The 8,884-nt window shown below is 45.3% G+C and overlaps 1 non-coding gene across 1 annotated transcript; it reads right to left on the bottom strand.

The window, feature by feature from the left end:
• Positions 1 to 3,729: 3,729 nt before the first annotated feature.
• On the bottom strand, positions 3,730 to 3,802 carry trnav-uac (transfer RNA valine (anticodon UAC)). The gene has a single exon. It is a non-coding gene; the product is annotated as a tRNA-Val (tRNA).
• Positions 3,803 to 8,884: the final 5,082 nt, after the last annotated feature.

Below are 8,884 nucleotides of genomic sequence, written 5' to 3' on the forward strand. Positions count from 1 at the left end.
TTTCCCCTGCAGAGGAGAAGAATTCCTTTCTGGGCTTTTAAAATGAGTTTAAAGGGGCAGACGACGCCTGCAGGGGATAAAAGGGAATGCATTCATCGAGACCCCCCCCCCCCCCCGCGCACAGTGTTTGGACTCATAGGAAAGATAATTCAAAATGGACCTAAATTTCAGAAGCCTGAGATCCCCGAAACATCTAGGGAAGGAGCAGATCAATTTTAAGATTCTACAACATTTTGGCTGCAAAAAAGAGTTACCGAGTACAGGAGGTGGGGCTAAACTCTGTGAAGCAAATTCATGTATTAAGGATTATAGACTGTCTGGGGGGAACTATTCACCCCATAAGAGATAATCGAATTACCCAATCAAGCACAATGGAAATCATGGTCAGGAAACTGGACAATCCTCAAACAATGCAAAACCAGTGATAGCACATTCTTACACCCCAATCGAGTTACTGCCGACAAAGGAGACATTTGAAAATCAATGGACAGAACAGTTTACACAGAGCCCAAGAGATTTGATGGGAGATAAAAAGTCTTTTTTGGGGGATATATCTATCCCCCAGTTTTACAAGGAAAAACTAACAGAACACAGACTGGAACTCGCACTGACTCGAAAAAGGACATAGACTGGAACACAGACACAGACACAAGCAGCCTGCTTCCTCTACAGTGAAGAAATGGAACAGTGAAGGAAACTATCAGAATTCATCAAGAACTGACCGAGCACGAGGCCCACGAAACGGAAGGTTGTCAGCAACCAAATTGACAATCACTCTACAATCTACTTCTGAACGACCCAACGGGAGAGAAATTACCAAAAGGGACTAACTAAAACTATTCCTAACCAAAGAAAGTGGGTACTTACCCCATACATCCAAAACGCAACTTAGCGTATCAACGGACGCACCCCAACCGAAGACTACGCAGTCCGAAGTCCTCTCCTCTGTCCGGGGTACGGCTCGCCGAGAAGGCCAAGTGCAGCGAACCCCGAAACCACGAATCACCGGCAACTGTCTAAAGGGATTGGTGAGCATAGCCCCTGAACCCTCAGAGCTATAACTTAGTTAGTTAGGGGAATTGGGAGGTGGGAGGCTGGGATAACTTGTGTAAATGTATCTGCATTCTCCTCTTTACCCCATTAAGAGTTTAAGCTGTATTATTTTCCCCACAGGCTGTAATTTGACAATTTATTCAATGTGTTGTACCCCTCAGTGTGTATTGGTCTGTGTGTGTTATTAAAGGTGTGCCTTTTACTTCTTTTTAAACACAATAAAGTCATACCTGCTTCCTACCTTGAAACCGGTTGTCTGTCCAAGTCTGTCACAGTCCCTTCATAATTCCAGTGTCTAGAACCAAGGGTGTGGTAGCGATTCGGAACCACTCATATCAGGTCAGAAGGGCAAGCTGACCCCCTGAAAACCACCCCTTACACTGCCGGCCACAATTCCTTCATAACCGATCTTATTCCTCTCACTACTTCTTTACCCATGGATTCCTCGCGAGGTTGTGGTGACCTGAAATTTCTAAAATCTTAATTTAAAACTAGAACTCTTAAACATTCTTAAACTCATATCGTGTTATTATATACATCTGCCACCCGTCTCCGACTGGCCAAGTTAATCCCTGTTCTTCTCCTTCCCTTATTCAGCCTCTGGTTTGCCTGTGTGGCCGGCGGTAAGGCGGTCTGTACCGCAGGACCCAGAGTGTTCTGACTGGAGGTGTGCCTGAGTCCCACATTATTGGGGGAATGGCCCCTCTGGGGCAACAACACACTTCCCCTTTAGGTGTGGCTGCTGAGTTCATTTCGTTAACTGAGGGTTCTGCACAGCCGGGGGCTGTAGGCTGGGGATTCTCAGTTAGTGGCTGGTCCACCACGACCTCTCCCGTGAGTCCCTCACCGCTGAAGGCTGCCGGCTGGGGATCCCTGTCCGGAGACTGATCCCTGATCTTGGGTATTCTCTAACGGATGGCCAACCTCCCGGGGCTGACCCACTGAAACTGGGGCACTGGTGACCACGGTGTCTCCGGGAAGCGAGCCGGGACAGCTTTGTCAGGAATCTGTTTGAACACCTTAAACAGATTCACTGGCAGGCTGCTAACAACATGGGGAATGAACTCAGCACTTTAGCTTGAGTGTTCAGGACAGAACTCGCCCCTGAGCATATATGAGGAAAAAGCTCCAGAAAATATTCTCGGCCAGGGAGCTTTCGCTTGTGAGGTGAACGTGTTAAGCGCGACACTGCGGAAACATCTCCACTTTCAGCACCATGTCAGACAGAAATGTGAAGCGAGCAGGTGGACTGCAGAATCCCACTTTTAAGGAGTTGGTCATGGTGTCAAACAAAGAGTTTCACTAAATGATTAAAAACAAGAAATGTCAAAGTCAAACATGCATCTCCAGAGGAGACTGCGATCTGAACACAGCACCTTAAACCACTCCGCCACCCTGAGTATTCAGTGCTTGATGTGGCCACCTGCAGATTGATTTTGAACTTGTGTGTCCTGTCACATGAAATAAATGAGGACAGCAGGCGTATCTCTGCCTGACACCGGGGAAACAGTGAGACAGATCTTGGAGCAAGGGTCTGGTTATTGCCAAACAGCAAAGAAAATATTTTCTGGAAGAACAATGTTGAAAATAATTGCAACCCCAACATGATTAGAACACACAACCGTTCGATTTGGAGTCAGGCGCGCAACCATTGCGTCACAAGGTCCACACATGAAGTCTCAGATGTTCGGCGATATGAAGGTTTCACAATACAAGCGGCTTTAAAATCCCCGCCCATTCCCACCAGTTGTCAGAAGCAGCGCTCACCTGCCAGTCACCGTATGTTATTTTTCTGAAACTTTTGTGTTGCTTTCACGGGAAAACATCATTAATTAACCCCTCACCTTCTTTTGCACAATGAAAGTAATGCTGACTGAGGGAGAGTCGATACTTCAATCATTTGTCCTGTGCTTTGGGGAGCGGGCAGGGAAGTGGACCTGAGTCCATGATCGGATCGGCCATGATTGTATTAAATGTCGGAGCAGGCTCGAGGGGCGTATGGCCGACTCCTGCTCCTATTTCTTATTTTCTTATGTTCTTATGCATGTTGACCCATTTTGCTCACTGTATTTTAGGAGTCTGGTTCAAAATCTTCATAGCTGATGACACCAGGAACCTGGGGAAACTTTTGTCAAATTTAACAGCACCGGTTATTCCTACCTTGCACAGAAAATAGAATCAGTTGTAAAGATAAAATCCCATGGTGCTCATTTTCAGATTCAACGCAGTAGGATTTCAAATAAAGTAAAAGAATTTTACAGTGAAAATATTTAGAAGTGTTAATTGTATTTGTGTCTTTAGTTAAACTTTGTGACGTCTGATTCCCGTTCATGCCACTGCTGAATAAGAAAGGAGGGTTTGACGTTGACCAGACTGCACTGCCCCTGATATTTGTGAGCTCATCCTTTATATTCAGTGGTTTCTCGCCCTTTGATGGGCTGCAGTGTAGCGGATATCACGTTGGCCTCACACACGAAAGGTCCCCGGTGGATCCGTTTTCTCTCACTGAAAGTTATCTATTATTGAAGTGAAATAAAGAGCAATTAAGGAATAAGGGAGCCCTTTTGCCAGGAGAAAAAATAGCAAATAATAACAGCAAATTCTGGAAATCAGGCAGCATTTGCCAGGAGACAAAATTCGCCTCTGATTGTTCCCCTTTGGCAAGTTTAAACATAATGTTTCTGCCAGGGATCGAACCAGGGACCTTTTGCGTGTAAAGCAAACATGATAACCACTACACTACAGAAACCTCTGGCACAACAGCCCCCACAGAGGGGAGCTGACCAGTGAGCTCCCTCTGCGCTGATCGGTAATGAGGAGGCTCACCTGAAACAACTTCTGTCCCACCATGAAAGTTCTCAATCCTTCTCCTCCGCTGCCCTTTACAGAAATGTCACGGATCACCCAGCCACAGTGTTCACTTCCACATCCTCACAGTGGGGCCACAGACGCTCCAACCGTCTCCCCGCGATCAGCGAACTCACCCAGTTTACTAAATTAAACCCGCAACATGTGCCCGGCAAAGGGCAGGAGAAGCCAGATCGTCTGCAAGCTCGGTCTCCCACAGAAAGTATTGGTATTCATGGTGCTTACAGCAATTATTAATCGTCTCACAGACCTCAATTATTTTTATGCGATGAATTGATCGAGTATCGTTTCCAGGTTAGTGCGCCGGATCTTAACTTCATGTAAGAAGACACAAAAGTTCAAAATTTAAATGAACTTACAGTCTGGATGGCCGAGCCGTCGAAGGTGCTGCGTTCAGTTTGCAGTCTGCTCTTAAAGCGCGGTTTCAAATCCCTTTTCTTATTTTTAGTCATTGAGCAAAACTCATTTGCTTGGCACCACGGCCAGCTCCTTAAAAGTGGGATTCAGCAGTTCACCTGCTCGCTTAACATTTCCGTCTGACCGGGTGCTGAAAGTGGAGACGTTTCCGCAGTGTAGCGGTTAACACGTTCGCCTCACACGCGAAAGCTCACCGGGTGGGAATATTTTCTGGAGCTTTCTCCTCATGCATGCTCAGGGCGAGATTGTTCTCCTGTGAAAGGTCATATGATCATAAACATGAAAGGATTAGGAGCCGGAGTAGGCCATTCGGCCCCTCGAGCCTGGTCCACCATTCAAGAAGATCCTGGCAGTTCTTCGACATCAAGTTTAAACATCTGGGGCGGAGCCAACAGGTGCCTGGCTGCAATCAGTGACAAAAACGTTTGCTTGAGCAGAAGCACAGCGAGCTCAGTTGATACAGCGTGAGATTTTTAATCTCGGGTTCGAACACCAAGTTTGTTGATTACTTTTTAATTACATTTTATGTTGCTTTCACGGGAATACATCGTTAATTAACCAATGATCTTCTTTTGCACAAATAAAGAAATTCTAACTGAAGGAGAGTCCATAATTGGATAATTTATCTATGCTCTGCTAGTTAACTCTTAAACCATAAACCATTTTACACACTGCTTTCGGGGTCTGGTTCAAAATGTTCATTGCTGGTAACATCAACAGGAGACTGGGGCAACAGTGAGACTGACTTTAGAGCAAGGGTCTGGTTATTGTGAAACACCAAAGAAAATATACATTCTGGAAGAATAACATCGAAAGGAAATGTGACCCGACACCCAGAAAGAAGTGTTAAGACAGAAGATGAAATGCTGCATCCCTTTCTGCAAAAAATTCCTTTCACAAACATTTCTCTGACCGAAGCTGCACAAAACAAAAATGTTCGTTTCAAAGTCATTAAACTCCCGAATTTCCGCTTCACCAGAATCTCCTGAATCAGATGCCTCTAGTTTTGCCGACTCAATCCATGTCCCTTTGCAATGTTCTGCTTCCACCCACACTATGAAATGTGCCGCTAACTTATAGAATCATGGAATGGTTACAGCACGGAAGGCCATTCGGCCCGTCGAGCCCGCGCCGACTCTCAGCGAGTCCCACTCCCCCACCCTTTCCCTGTAGCCCTGCAATTGTTTTTCCTTCAGAAACTGATCCAATTCCCGTTTGAAAGATAAGATTGAGTCTGCCTCCACCACCCTTTTAAGCCGTGCATTCCAGATCCTAACCACTCGCTGCTAAATGGTCATCTCCTGTTCCTATGTGTAAAGTCTGGGAAACACGAGATCAATTCCTGCCACACTCACAGAGTTCTTAAATATAGCACCGTCTTTCTATTCTCATAAAACCAGCTCCTGAAGTGTAGGCCAGCTGTGTAGGTGAAAGCTCTGGTGATGTTCCTAACATCACTTCAATTGCAGTGTTTCCGGAGTGTAGTGGTTGTCACATTTTCTTCACTCGCGAATGATCTTTGGTTCGAAACTGGGCGGAAACATTTTGAAAACTCGTTTAATTAAATATTAGAAAAAATGGATTTATTCATATTAGTGTTTCAAAATTAACAAAACACAATGTCCCACAGCCTTGTTAAATTTTCTGATATCTATGTTCAGTTCTGTATGTACTCAAACTCGACACTTGAACTGAATGCTCATAAAAGTATTGGAGTGGGAACTCACTGGATAACAGCACAGCTGGCAATGTTTGCGGAATATATTCATGACACCAAAGCACACAATGACAACCTGGAACTGTGCGGCACAGTATCCTCGGGGAAAACAGTTGAAGTCCTTGAGGGGGCTTAAACCACCAACTTTTCGGTTCACAACCGAACACGCTAACCCATTGTGCCACAGAGACTGACGTAAGAGTATACTGCAAGACATCCCAAACCAGGGTGTTCATCAGTTAAAGCTTCAGATTGCTCTGACCAGTTGGAACTTGTCCAGTCTCAGTTGCACTTTTCCCAAATAAAGGGTGGGACCTTCATTGTGGATGTGTGGAAGCAGTCTGATCCCGCACACTGCAGACACTTCCATGTCACCGCCAACCAGCTCTCCCACAACCGGTGTGATCTACCTTCCAGCCTTCCGGTGCCTTGTCTGTGACAAAGTATTCTGATTGTCCCGAAGCCAGTATTAGGTTTTAATTCATTTTCAGCTCCTGACTGCGGATATTCCTGTGATTAAACAGGAACTAAATGCTTGCAGGGACAGTTGGATTCACCATTTCTTTGCTTGGTGAAATTTCAAAGATTGAAAGTGACGCACATCAACCCCAAACCTCGTCACCGACTCGCTAACCGCTACACGCTGCTCCCGTGAGATGGAAGCCCAGTTGCTGTTTCAAGCTTGAATACAGGTACAAGCAGAACTCATTCAAAGAAAGTCCAAGTCCCTGAGGCACCTGATTATTTGCACCAAACTCCTTTGTAAAGAGTTGAGGTTCGTGTGGGGTGATTTGGGCACATCTTTCCCCACACTACATCACTTCAAACATAACTCAACGGCTGTAAAGCGCTTTGGGGCATCATGAGTTCCTGAAAGGCACTGCAAAAATGCAACTCCTCCTTTGCAAAATTTCTGTGCAATTTCAAAACTCGCCGGCAAAATAATGGACTCGTCCAGGATTGGAAACCAGGATTATCGCAAATTTCATTTAACTTCGACGAAGCAAAAGTGACGCTTTTCGATCAAGTAACCAACTGCTTGACAATCATAAAGGTCATGTTTTGCCATTATAAAAGCAAGTTTTTGTGTGTGGCTACTCTTGATTAGAGAAGCACGTGAGAACGAATCAGTGACTTTGCTTTTTCGACCTGTCTTCTGAAGCGCCGCACGGTCCCACTCCGACAGTCAATGAGCTGTTGGGACGTAAGTGTATCCAGGCTGTGGGTGGCCACCCCGAGCGCAGCAGAGGGGTTTCTGCATTAGTTCTGTGTGGGGACAGTATTCCCCTTCTCTCTTCCTTTTGTCTGTATCCCTGTGCTTTTATTTCTCTATTTATTCCCCCTGTGTCAGTTTCTAGTGTTTAAAAGATGAAATGGGTGTCACTGTGGAACAATTTCGCTCACTCAAAGTTAGATTCACGACCGTTGTGCCATGATGTCTAGACAGCTTGCCGTTGATATTCAGGTTCATATATAAATATATATTTTTATATTGATACAAATTATCGAAGCTGTTACCTGGTTGAGTGGTTAAGATCCCGAGCATTAACCCTTTCCATTCTCAATCAGTTCATCGCAGAAACATAATTGAGGTGTGTGAGAGGATTAATGATTGCTGTAATCGCCGTTAATAACCCCACTACTATGTTACAGACCGAGCTTACACACTCTCCTACTTCTCCTGCCCTTTACCGGACACCTGTCCCGGGTTTAATTTTACAAACTGGGCGAGTTCGCTGATCGCTGGGAGACGGTAGGAGCCTCTGTGGCCCCACTGTGAGGATGTGGAATTGAACACGGTGACTGGGTGATCCGTGACATTTCTGTAAAGGGCAGCGAAGGAGAAGGATTGAGAACTTTCAGTGTGGGACAGAAGTTGTTTAAGGTGAGCCAACACATTCCTGATGCTTCTCTCTTCTTAGATAATCCCCGGAGTCGAGGATGACTTGTTTCCACGTTAAAAATCAGTGGTGATCTGCACAGAGGGAGCTCACTGGTCAGCTCCCCTCTGTTGTGCTAGCTGTGCCAGAGGTTTCCCTAGTGTAGCGGTTATCACGTTCGCTTTACACGTGAAAGGTTGCCGGTTTGATGCCGGGCGGGAACATTATGTTGAAATTTCCGAAAGGGGAACAAACGGAAGAGAGTCTCGTCTCCTGGCAAATGCTAACTGACCTGCTGAGATTTCCAGCATTTGCTGTTTTTATTTGCTATTTATTCTCCTAGCAAAAGGGCTCCCTTATTCCTTAATTGCTCTTTATTTCACCAATAAATAGATAACTTTTAGCGAGAGAAAATGGATCCACCGGGGAACTTTCGCGTGTAGGAATAACCGGTGCTAATAAATTTGACAAAAGTTGCCCCAGATTCCTGGTGTCGCCAGCGATGAGGATTTTGAACCAGACTCCTAAAACACAGTGTGTAAAATGGGATATGGTTTAACAGTTAACATGCAACGCACAGAACAAATGATTGAATTATCGACTGTCCCTCAGTCAGCATTTCTTTCATTGTACAAAAGAAGATGACGGGTTAATTAATGATGCTTTCCCGTGAAAACAACACAAAAGTTAAACAAAAATCATACGGTGACTGACAGGTGAGCGCTTCTTCTGATACCTGGTGGGAATGGGCAGGGATTTTAAAGCCCCTTGTATTGCGGAATCTTCATATAGACGAACATCTCAAACTCCCTGTGTAGGCCTTGTGGTGCAACGGCAGCGTGTCTGACTCCAGATCAGAAGGTTGCGTGTTCAAATCACGTCCAGGTTACTACTCTTTTGGGGAATCCCGGAATTAATATTTTCTTTGCTGTTTGGCAATAACCAGACC

This window comes from Pristiophorus japonicus, unplaced genomic scaffold, assembly GCF_044704955.1.
Source record: "Pristiophorus japonicus isolate sPriJap1 unplaced genomic scaffold, sPriJap1.hap1 HAP1_SCAFFOLD_130, whole genome shotgun sequence".
NCBI lineage: Eukaryota > Metazoa > Chordata > Chondrichthyes > Pristiophoridae > Pristiophorus > Pristiophorus japonicus.